At 48.6% G+C, this 9,876-nt stretch overlaps 1 long non-coding RNA gene across 1 annotated transcript; it reads right to left on the bottom strand.

Annotated features, from left to right (window-relative positions):
- Window positions 1-4,171: 4,171 nt before the first annotated feature.
- Window positions 4,172-7,798, bottom strand: LOC142930982 (uncharacterized). Its single transcript, XR_012946977.1, has 4 exons — window positions 7,098-7,798; window positions 5,835-5,885; window positions 5,394-5,475; window positions 4,172-4,361 (listed from the first exon to the last, which is right to left on the bottom strand). It is a non-coding gene; the product is annotated as an uncharacterized LOC142930982 (long non-coding RNA).
- Between the last annotated feature and the right edge of the window lie 2,078 nt (window positions 7,799-9,876).

Below are 9,876 nucleotides of genomic sequence, written 5' to 3' on the forward strand. Positions count from 1 at the left end.
CACACGCGTCAAATAAAAACCAAGGGACAAGTCCTTACTTACTAACACTACCTTTTTTCATTGCTGGAGGGGTTGCCCCCCTCCCCACCTGAAAATCCTGGCTCAGCCATTGCCCACCACTCACCTTGAGTGCCACAGTTCGGCTCTGGTCCCACACAAGCTGCAGGAGGTTGGGTCGGCCCAGCGCCTTGGTGAGCAGGTCGGCGCGGACGCGGTCGTACACGTACAGCAGGTAGTGCGTGTCGGCACGCGCATAGTGCAGCATGTCTGGCAGGAGAGGCCTGTGTGTGTGCGTGCATACGTGGATGTGTGCAAGTGTTGGTGTGCGTGTGTATGCAATTGTGAGTGTGTATGTGTTTGTGTGTGAGTGTGTGCATGCGAGTGTGTATGAGACGCAGATGTTAATGTACCGCAACATTTATCTGTTGACCCATGTTTCATTTCCGGTGAAGGATAACATCATTTGGGAGTGATATAAAAACCAGTATTGGACCTCCCCCAAGACTGACTGGGCCTTAAATGAGTACCTAGTATAAGATATGAACATCAGCACTGGGGAAGCAAAGGAGGTCAGGCATGATGCTAACCACATTACCCTCTCAAACATTGTGCCAGCCTTAATAGGGGCTCGCTAAGATAACTTGAGTGGGGAGGGGGGGGTGAAAGTGCTTCATATGTACTGTTCTACGAACCCAGTGATGGGACTTCAATTCCTCACCCTGGCCAACTAGATTCAGCAGTCTATTCAGGCGACACGGGGGATCTTTGTCCTTGTGTGTGAATGTGTAAGCAGTAGAGTAGCGGCTAGCACCCTGTGCTATGAACCTGGTGAAACGAGTTCGATTTCTACTCACGGCCAACACCTGTGACAATTATCTGAACCGGTCCCGGCCCTCCACTAGCTCGACTCAGCCTCAAATGAGTACCTGGTGTAGCGGTGTGTAAACATAACCACTGGGGAGACAAAGGCGGCCGTGCATGGTACTGGCCACCCACCCCCTCCTGTGTCGTGCTGGCCTTCACAGGTGTCTGTTAATAGCACTTTCCCCAACAATTAGTTGAGGCTATACAGGGGATCTTTGCCTTTGTTTGTGTACGTGTGTACAAGTTAGCCCGTGCATGCGCGCGCGTATGCAGAGGTTCGAGCAAGTGCGGCGTGCGTACCGGATGCGCCAGTCAGCCAGCTGGTACTGCTTGTCGGTAGACAGGCTGCAGTAGTGCATGAGGAGGTGGGCGAGCGAGTTTCTGGCGAGGCCGAGGGAGCGCGCCGCTGGGTGCGTGTCGAACAGGCCCACCACGTACAGGCCCAGGTCACGTTGCAGCCACTCAATGTCCGAGTCCGCTCCGTGGAAAACCTGCGCCCCCGCCACACCGCAGCGTCAATCACCACGTCACCGTGGCAATCACTGCGCCACTGCGTCGCCGCGTCAAGCACCACGCCTCTCACGTGGCCGGTGCTCAAGATATGGTTACAACGTCCCTAGTAACCATCGTCGCCGCCGCCGCTGTCAACAAGGCATGGCTGCAGCCAGCCCCCCTTAATTGCTTCCTTTCTCTATTTCCCTTGCTCGGTCCGACCTGCTCCCTCCTATTCTTTGGTCCTTTCGGGAAAGTCACCACCACGTAGAAGGGAAGCAATAAAATAATAAAAATATATAAAACAATACAATTCTCACGACGTTTCGACTGCAACACAAGCAATCATCATCAGGTGTGAAAACCACAGAAAGAATTTTATTGTTTTATATTTTTTATATTTTATTGTTGCCCTTCTACGTGACTTTACCAAAAGAACCAAGAATATCAATCCCTGCAGTCACGAAAGCTTTAAATAAATAAAAATTCTGCTCCCCCCTGTTCTCCCCGTGTAATTCTGCGCCCCGAGATGTTTGTTACGCTTTAGGTGCAATACAAGTGCAATTTATTGTTGTAAACATTCACCCAATGGCATTCATATCGAGTGTGCAGGCAGTGCAATGATACATTGGCAGGAAGCTGGAGGGACCCAGGCGTCGTGCTACAAAGTCGGCGAGGGAGAGGGATGTCTCTCTCCTTGTTTTGCTGTCTCACTCGATTATTTTGTTTATGCATGTCTACGTGCACGCGTGCCTCTCATCTTGACAATGTTGGGGTTGGTGAAGGCCTCGTTGAGGATGTACAGGTCGTCGCGCAGCATCAGTGTGTCGATAATGAAGTCCTCTTCGCGCGTCGAGATTTGCATGAGGCAGGTGATGCCCAGGAAGGAACGGTATGGGTGATGCTACGGGGCCACGCACAGGAATAGCCGCTCAACGGTGGGCGGACAAACAAGAGTAGAAGAGGCAGATAGGCGGTCGAGAGGGACGAAAGCAAACACAGATCCCCCATAGAGCTTTAACAGACTGTTGGGACAAGTGCTGTTAGAGAGCACCTATGAAGGCCGAAACGGCACACGAGGGGTTGGGTGGCCAGCACCACGCCCGGCCGCCTTTGTCTCCCAAGCGGCAATGTTTTTAAACATCGCACCAGGTACTCAATTGAGGCCGAGTCAAACTCGGGGAGGGCCAGGACCGGTTCAGAAAATTGTGCTCTCGCACAGTCGGTACGGCGACCGGCTCCTCTTGAGGGCGCTCCACCTTCATCTTCTTCTCCGCTGCAGACACGGGGATCCGTCACTCATGGCGAGTGCGTGCAGTAGTGTGCTGGTTAATGCACTGCAAACCCAGTGAACTGATTTCAATTCCCGCTTGCGATCAACAGCAATGGCAAATATTTGATCAAGTCCTGGGCCTCCCCGAGGTCGACGGAGTCTTAAATGAGTACCGGGCACGATGTGTAATCATCAGTGCTGGGGAAACAAAGGCAGCCGAGCCTGGTGTTGACTACCCACCCCTCGTGTAATCCTGGATCTTCAGAGATGCTTGCTAACAGCACTTGCCCCAAGTCTGTTAAAGGTGATACGATTTTTGTTTTTGTCGTATGTGTGTGTGAGCAACGCCTCGACTTCTGTACATGTCTGCATGTGTGTGTGTGCACATGCACGTGCAAGTGTTTGCGACTGCTGGATTCGTGCATGTCTCTGTGTTCATGATGTGTGTGTGTGCCTTCACCGTGTTTGGCTTTTGCAGGCTGTGCAGAGCTCTTCTTTGGTTTCTCTAGCGCTTTCATCAGTTTCCAGCGACTACAGATCTACAGAGACGGATGAGATAGCACTCAACGGGTTCTCATCACTCACTCAGTCAACTACTTAAACACTCATTCACTTACTCAGCCACTCAGGTACTCGTTCAACGATCCAACCAATCATGCGCTCAACTACACTCTCTCACCTACCCACGCACTCACTCAACCATTCATTCACCCACTCATCTGCTCAAACATGCACTCAAATAACCACATTAATCACCAAACCACTAAAATTCCTCACTCAGAACCCATCCGCACGTGTGCACAAGTGGTTTGTGAAATGGAATGATGGAGAAAATGATGATGGAGATGATGATGTGAGCAAGATGTTAGCACACAACAATCACGTGTTACCTCAAACACTTTTGAGTTAGGATCCAATTTCTTTTCTTGAAATGGCAGAGATTTCCCGTCACTGGATGGTAGATACTGCAAGCACAAGCACATGAACAGATGCACAAGCGAACTTTTTATTTTCAACCACTTCCTCGAGTCCCCACGTCTTCGTGTTTCCAGGATTTCTGCGTCAAGGAAGACCGTTTTATCCAAATCCTAAGTGACCCCGTGTCACGTGTGACCCTGTGCTAATATTGTGTCTCTATGCCTCCTATCTGTCTCTCATTTACCATGCCTCCTGTGTGTTCCCCACGTCCCTAAGTCGCTTGTATCACTGCATTGTCTTGGTGTCCTTGTAATTCCCGTGTCTCAAAGTCCATGCATCTCCATGCCACTCAACTACCCCTGTGCCTCCACATGTCCCTGTCTCCCCATGTCTCACCATGCCAAAGGGGTTGACGAACGTCTGCAGGACACGCGCTGCCTTCATCTGGGACGTGGAGCTCTGAGCAGTGCGAGCCTCGTTCTGCTGCTCTTCGCTGTCCTGCACACCGCAAGCAGAGCGCAGAGCGCTACAGCACATCGCAGCGCACTACAGCAACATGACAGCAATTTCAGCACAGCTCAGAATGCGACAGCACACAAGAGAACGCACAGAACGCCCCAGCACATGATGGCTAACACAGCAAACACAGCACGGTACAGAAAGCTACAGCACACGAGATCACACACACAGTGCTTTCGCCAGCGGTGTGGGAAATGAGACATGGGTTGGTTGTGGTCGTGTGACGATGTTGGGCTCACGTCAAACAGGGTGAGGACCGGGCGCATGGCAGGCACCGCCCTCCGTGCTCCCTCCACTGCACCACACAAAGACAAAAGTCAAAGATCCTCAATATAGCCTTGAAAAGACTTTTAGGGCAAGTGCTGTTAGCGAGCATCTACGAAGGTCAGCACGGAACACGAAGGGGATGGGAGGACCAAAACTACACCCAGCCACCTTTGTCTCCCCAGTGCTGATGCTTTACATGCACTGAGTACTCATTTAAGGCTGAATTAATCTAAGGGAGCCCCAGGACCGTTTTAGATATTCGTCACCAGTGTTGGCCATAAGCAGCAATCGAACTTGGGTCGCCAGGTTAATAGTGCAGCACGCTAACCAACTAAACTACTGCTGTTCGTCGTGACCGGGAATGGAACTTAGGCCATCAGGAACGTGCCACTACGCACTACCACTGCACAACCGTTCTCTAGTGACATACAGACATACGCTCGCTAGCACAGAAGATGCACAGAGATACAGACTGAACAATACACACGTGAAGACACACACCCACACACGCGCAATAATATACAGGGCCACACACCTGTTGCAACCGCTGACACACAAGACATACGCATGCAGACAGGCAAATAAAGACACGTTAACAGAGACACAGGAATGAATACACACATATGAATGGAAATGCACGCAATTGAACACAGACATAGACACAAAGTGAAATAAATAATACGCACATACACGCAGCAGCCAAAGAAGGGTCATTGCTTAAAACATCACCTATTATGTAAGTTTTACTTTTAGGACAATGTTACTGAAAAGTATTTTGTTATTTTTGCTTGTGCCCCACTGTAAATGCAGTCAGGACATTACTTGTTATTTATTTCACTAAATTACGTTTAATTTGTACACAGAACATGGCAATTATTTGTATGATTACTACTCAAATTATGAGTGTGATATTCAAAAACAGCACAGTATTTTTTTCATGTCAATATAATGAAATCTACTCGTGACAGGCTAGGTGTTCTCATCAACTGTCACGAAAAAAAATATATAATCCATATCATGAGCTTTGCCGATATAACCAGCACAACTAAGTGTGAGCTACCTTCAGTACCGTGCCTTGTGATTGGCTGCCTGTCGTCCAATGATAAGCCATCATGAGGACAGAAGAGAGGGTTTTCCAATCGCTGTCAAAATACAGAAGAAAATTGATTGAACAATCAGTGCCACACTAGGGTGGGCATACAAATGATACCATTAAGCTCACCTTTGGGGGATTGAAACATCTAGATTGTACTGTCTGGGTCAGGCCATGAACCAACAAAATCACACAGGGGTGTCAACCTACACAACAATCGGAACATTATTCACACGCTAAGGACGGACATGAACTGAGCTCCTCATTGTCACGACGGTTTAGGGACGTGGAATTAAAAAAAAAGAACCACAAATGAAGAGTTCTGTGCCGGATAATGAAAATGAGATGTACAGTTGATAATCGCAAGTAAAGAGGGCATTTGTGTGATGAGTTTTGGTCTCTGGTCACCTCTGTCCGGGTGATGAATGTTCTTGATGGAGCCTTGATGGGCGTTTCGCTCTGCGGGAACAGCAGCAATGATTATTAAACAAACGCAACCTTTACTGCAACGAGTCATTACTTTTGCAGTCACTTGTGCCTGGTTGTGACCATCAACTCGCTACATTTGTGAACGTCGTTTAACCACGGGTGGCTGAAACTCCCAAGATCCAAAACCTAGGATCTTAGCCAGGTGGTGTTGGTGGCGAAGTCCTTTAACCCAGCACTATGGAGGCAACAAGGGTGGGTGGATCACACAAATGTTGTTAAACTCCCTTCCCGTTGCTTTTCAGGTGTCATATCATGGCCTGCTAGAAGGGGGTACAGCAAAGGTTGACTTCATCTATTCGTTCTGTATGGGATCGACTGTTGCCTCCTCGCATGTGTGGGTTTTCTCCAGGAACTCCGGTTCCCTCCCATATGTAAACACTCATTAATTGGTTGATAACACCTTCATATAAAGACGACCACAAAGCTTGGGGGGAAATTTGGCACAGGCTCACCGCCTGGTAGCCTTTCCCGCTCGTCTGTGGTTCCCCCTCACGCCTCTGAGTCGTTCTCTCGCTTCGAGTGAGCGAATAATGTGCAGTGTGTCACAAATTAAAAAATTATTATTGAAGCAGTGCCGGATCATTGTGTTTGACCCAGTATTGGCCCCAGGAGCCACCCAGTCACCACCTATATTAAATCCATACTCTTTGGTTCTTTCGGTAAAGTCAGGTAGGTAGAACAATAATAGATCACGACGTTTCGATCGCAACACAAGCAATCGTCATCAGGTGGGACAACCACACCAACTGCTGTCTTCAGCAGTTGGTGTGGTTGTCCCACTGCTGTCTTCAGCAGTTGGTGTGGTTGTCCCACCTGATGACGATTGCTTGTGTTGCGATCGAAACGTCGTGATCTAATATTTTTCTACCTACGTGACTTTACCGAAAGAACCAAAGAGTATGGATTCCTGCAGTCACGAAAGCTTCAAATCAAGATTATATTAAATGTTTGATTATATTTATTTATGAACATTCTGCCTCTGACCACTCGCTATCCCTCTCCCCCTATGACTTTCAGTCTCTGTCTCCCACTCTCTTTTGTCGCTGTTCTCGTTCTCCGACTCTCTTGCCCTATCTATTCTTCATCCGTATCTCAACCCTGGCCGTCCATTATGAACCCCCCGCTGCTCCATCGAGCCGCCTCCGCTTCTGCGCTCCCCTTAATGAGCGGGACGAGGCGTGCCTGCTTGACGAGCTGTCACAGCTCATGGCGTTCTGTCTCACGAGGGGCGGCACCGGATTGCAGCACGCGAGCACGCCCTGCAGCTCCCTGCGTCGGCAACGACGGGACACGACGGCAACGACGATGTCAACATGTTAGAGCAACGACACACGTCACAACACAATGCCAGAGCAATGCAACATCACGGCAAAACCACGTCACAGCAACAACACAATCTGACAGAAACAGCACAACGTTACAACAAGCCAGCACTCTCTCTCTATCTTGCATCAAACAGCAATGGCGTGGACTAGGGTGCATATAGCCGTTGATACTGGCAAAAGCATATCCGTTCAAGATGGCGTACATATATCCTATTCATGCTGGTGTACATACGTATATTGTTCATTCTGGCGTACGTGCGCATAGGCAGCTCAGGTTAGTCTATGTATAGCCTGTTCATCCTGGCGTACGTATGTATATTGTCTTCAGGCTGGCATACGTACATAAAGCCTGTCTTGTCTGGCGTACGTATATATAGCCTGATCATTATCAGGATCATACTAACCAATGCTAGTACCACAATGCAAACTTCATCAACACCATCATACTATCACCATATCCATATCTTCACCAGCATCCAGATCACCATCCACATCAAAACATTATGAGTGGCACCACCATCAACACTATCACTACCACTCTCACTACTACCAGCACAATCATCAGCCACCACCACTATTACCAACAACAAGAACAGGCGCCATATGCCAATAAGTGGCGGTGACATCACCACGGCGGTTGTCCCAGGCCAGGTGCACTCCGAAGCCACGTGCAGTGTCGAAGGCTCGCTAACAGGAGCTCACGGAACAGAGCCAGGTGCCATGGGTTGACTGACTGCAATGACTGGGGCAGATGCACCAGCTGTGCACGCGACTGTGCCAACTTGCTGTATTTTAGCCGCCCGGCACTCCACTCTTTATTGTGAGCATCGCTCCTCTGCCCTTCGTTGTTGTTGGAGGGCGAATATTACCACCACTGTCAATACCATCATGGGTATCACTCGCACCACCATCCCAACTGTCCCTGCCACCACCGGCCCCACCACCACCGTGCGCGGCTTACCGAGGCATCTCCTCTGCGATCTTCATGAGCATGTGGTTTGGGAGGACGTATCTGTGACAGCAGGAGCATAACACACACCGGTCAGGCCAGGGCACTATGCACGTCGCAGCAATAACAATAATCACACAGGCCGTACAAGCCCAACAACGCAACAGCTACAGTAATCGTACTACGCAACCATTAACCTATGGAACTGGAATGTGCAGTTTCTACAACTGGTTCAGGATCGCGATCAGGTAATTTAAAAAGTGCTGCGTCGTATACCCCCGTGTTTTACTGTGCTATATTATAAAACACCCATGTATCGATATTTCCATTTAAATGTGCAATTTTATTGAGGGAATGTGTGTTGTTTTGGTGCGGTCTTGGATCGTTTTGTATATACTTATATACTTTATATTCATACATTTTTCGCTACTCTGGACATCTGTGATAAAGAGTTCATAGCTCATCGAATTCCTCCAGTCTAAATAAATATTCTGATAAATAAAAAATAAAAAATTTGAACACTGTGGTGTTGTTCTGTTTGCTGTGTTATTCTACGCTGTCGGAAAGTCCCGTGCTTTGCTGCACTATGCTATGCAGTGCAGTACACGGCTATTTCAGCGCCGCGGGCGCTCTCACCCCGTGCTCTCGTCCTCGGCGCGTGCCGTGCGGTCGCGCCAGGCGTACAGGAGCCGGGCGGCGCTGCTCTGCTGCACATCCAGTGGCTGCTTGTGCTTGTGCAGCAGCTCCAGGTAGGAGTCCTCGGTGAACACCGGCTTGTGGTAGCGCTGAGACACACACACACACGCACACAGGGAGAGAGAGGTAGATGGAACAACGCAAGTAGTGATAGCGGCAGCAATAATTACCAGGGTTCAGACTTGTTTGGTATGCTTCTCTCTCTGTGTCCCCTGTTGTATCTGTGTTAGCTCCCCCCTACTTGGGTGTCTGTATATACATCTGGGGTTATGTGTTTGATCTCTCTCGTAAATTTAGCTCTTCTGTACCTGATGATGGCTGCTTGTGTTGCAACCAAAACGTCGTACGCTATTGTCATTTTATTATTTCTCATTTATACGTGACTTTACCGAAAAAACCAAAGAGTAATTACCAGGGTTGTTAAAACGATCATCAGTTAACTGGTAATTGTTTTCAGCATCAATTACCAGTTCTGAAAGTCGGTAACCAATGTTTCCAGTGGGAATTTTTATCGCGAATGCACTAATTAGGATGCATGAACATTAAAACGGTACGGCGGGCCCGAGTCACCACATTGAACATAAATTGGCATTTTGCGACCCCCTCCACTGCCACTGTGTAGCATATTATTACGTTCCAGGGACTCTATGAGATGATAGGACAATAGTCTACACACATTACACCATGAACTATATCACTTCGTTGATCTAGTTAAAAAGATAAATATATTCTTTGATTATTGCTCGAGGCCTTTTAAGGGAATAAACAATATTTTTGGAGGGGTGGGAAAACTTTCCCGATCAAGAGTGAGAGTGGTGGATTTGCTTACAAAGATAGGCTTGTAACTTGCTCACTGGTGGAGCCAGTGGGGGGTGGGGTAGCACGTGCCCCCCCAATGATCCGATCGAAATCCCTAATTTAGATCGGATCATTGGGGTTTATTGGTAATAAATCGGCATTTTGCGACCCCCACTGCCACTGTGTAGCATAT

The sequence above is a fragment of the Petromyzon marinus genome, chromosome 46 (assembly GCF_048934315.1).
Source record: "Petromyzon marinus isolate PM22_M1 ecotype Great Lakes invasive population chromosome 46, UKy_Petmar_22M1.pri1.0, whole genome shotgun sequence".
In the NCBI taxonomy this organism is placed as follows: Eukaryota; Metazoa; Chordata; class Hyperoartia; order Petromyzontiformes; family Petromyzontidae; genus Petromyzon; species Petromyzon marinus.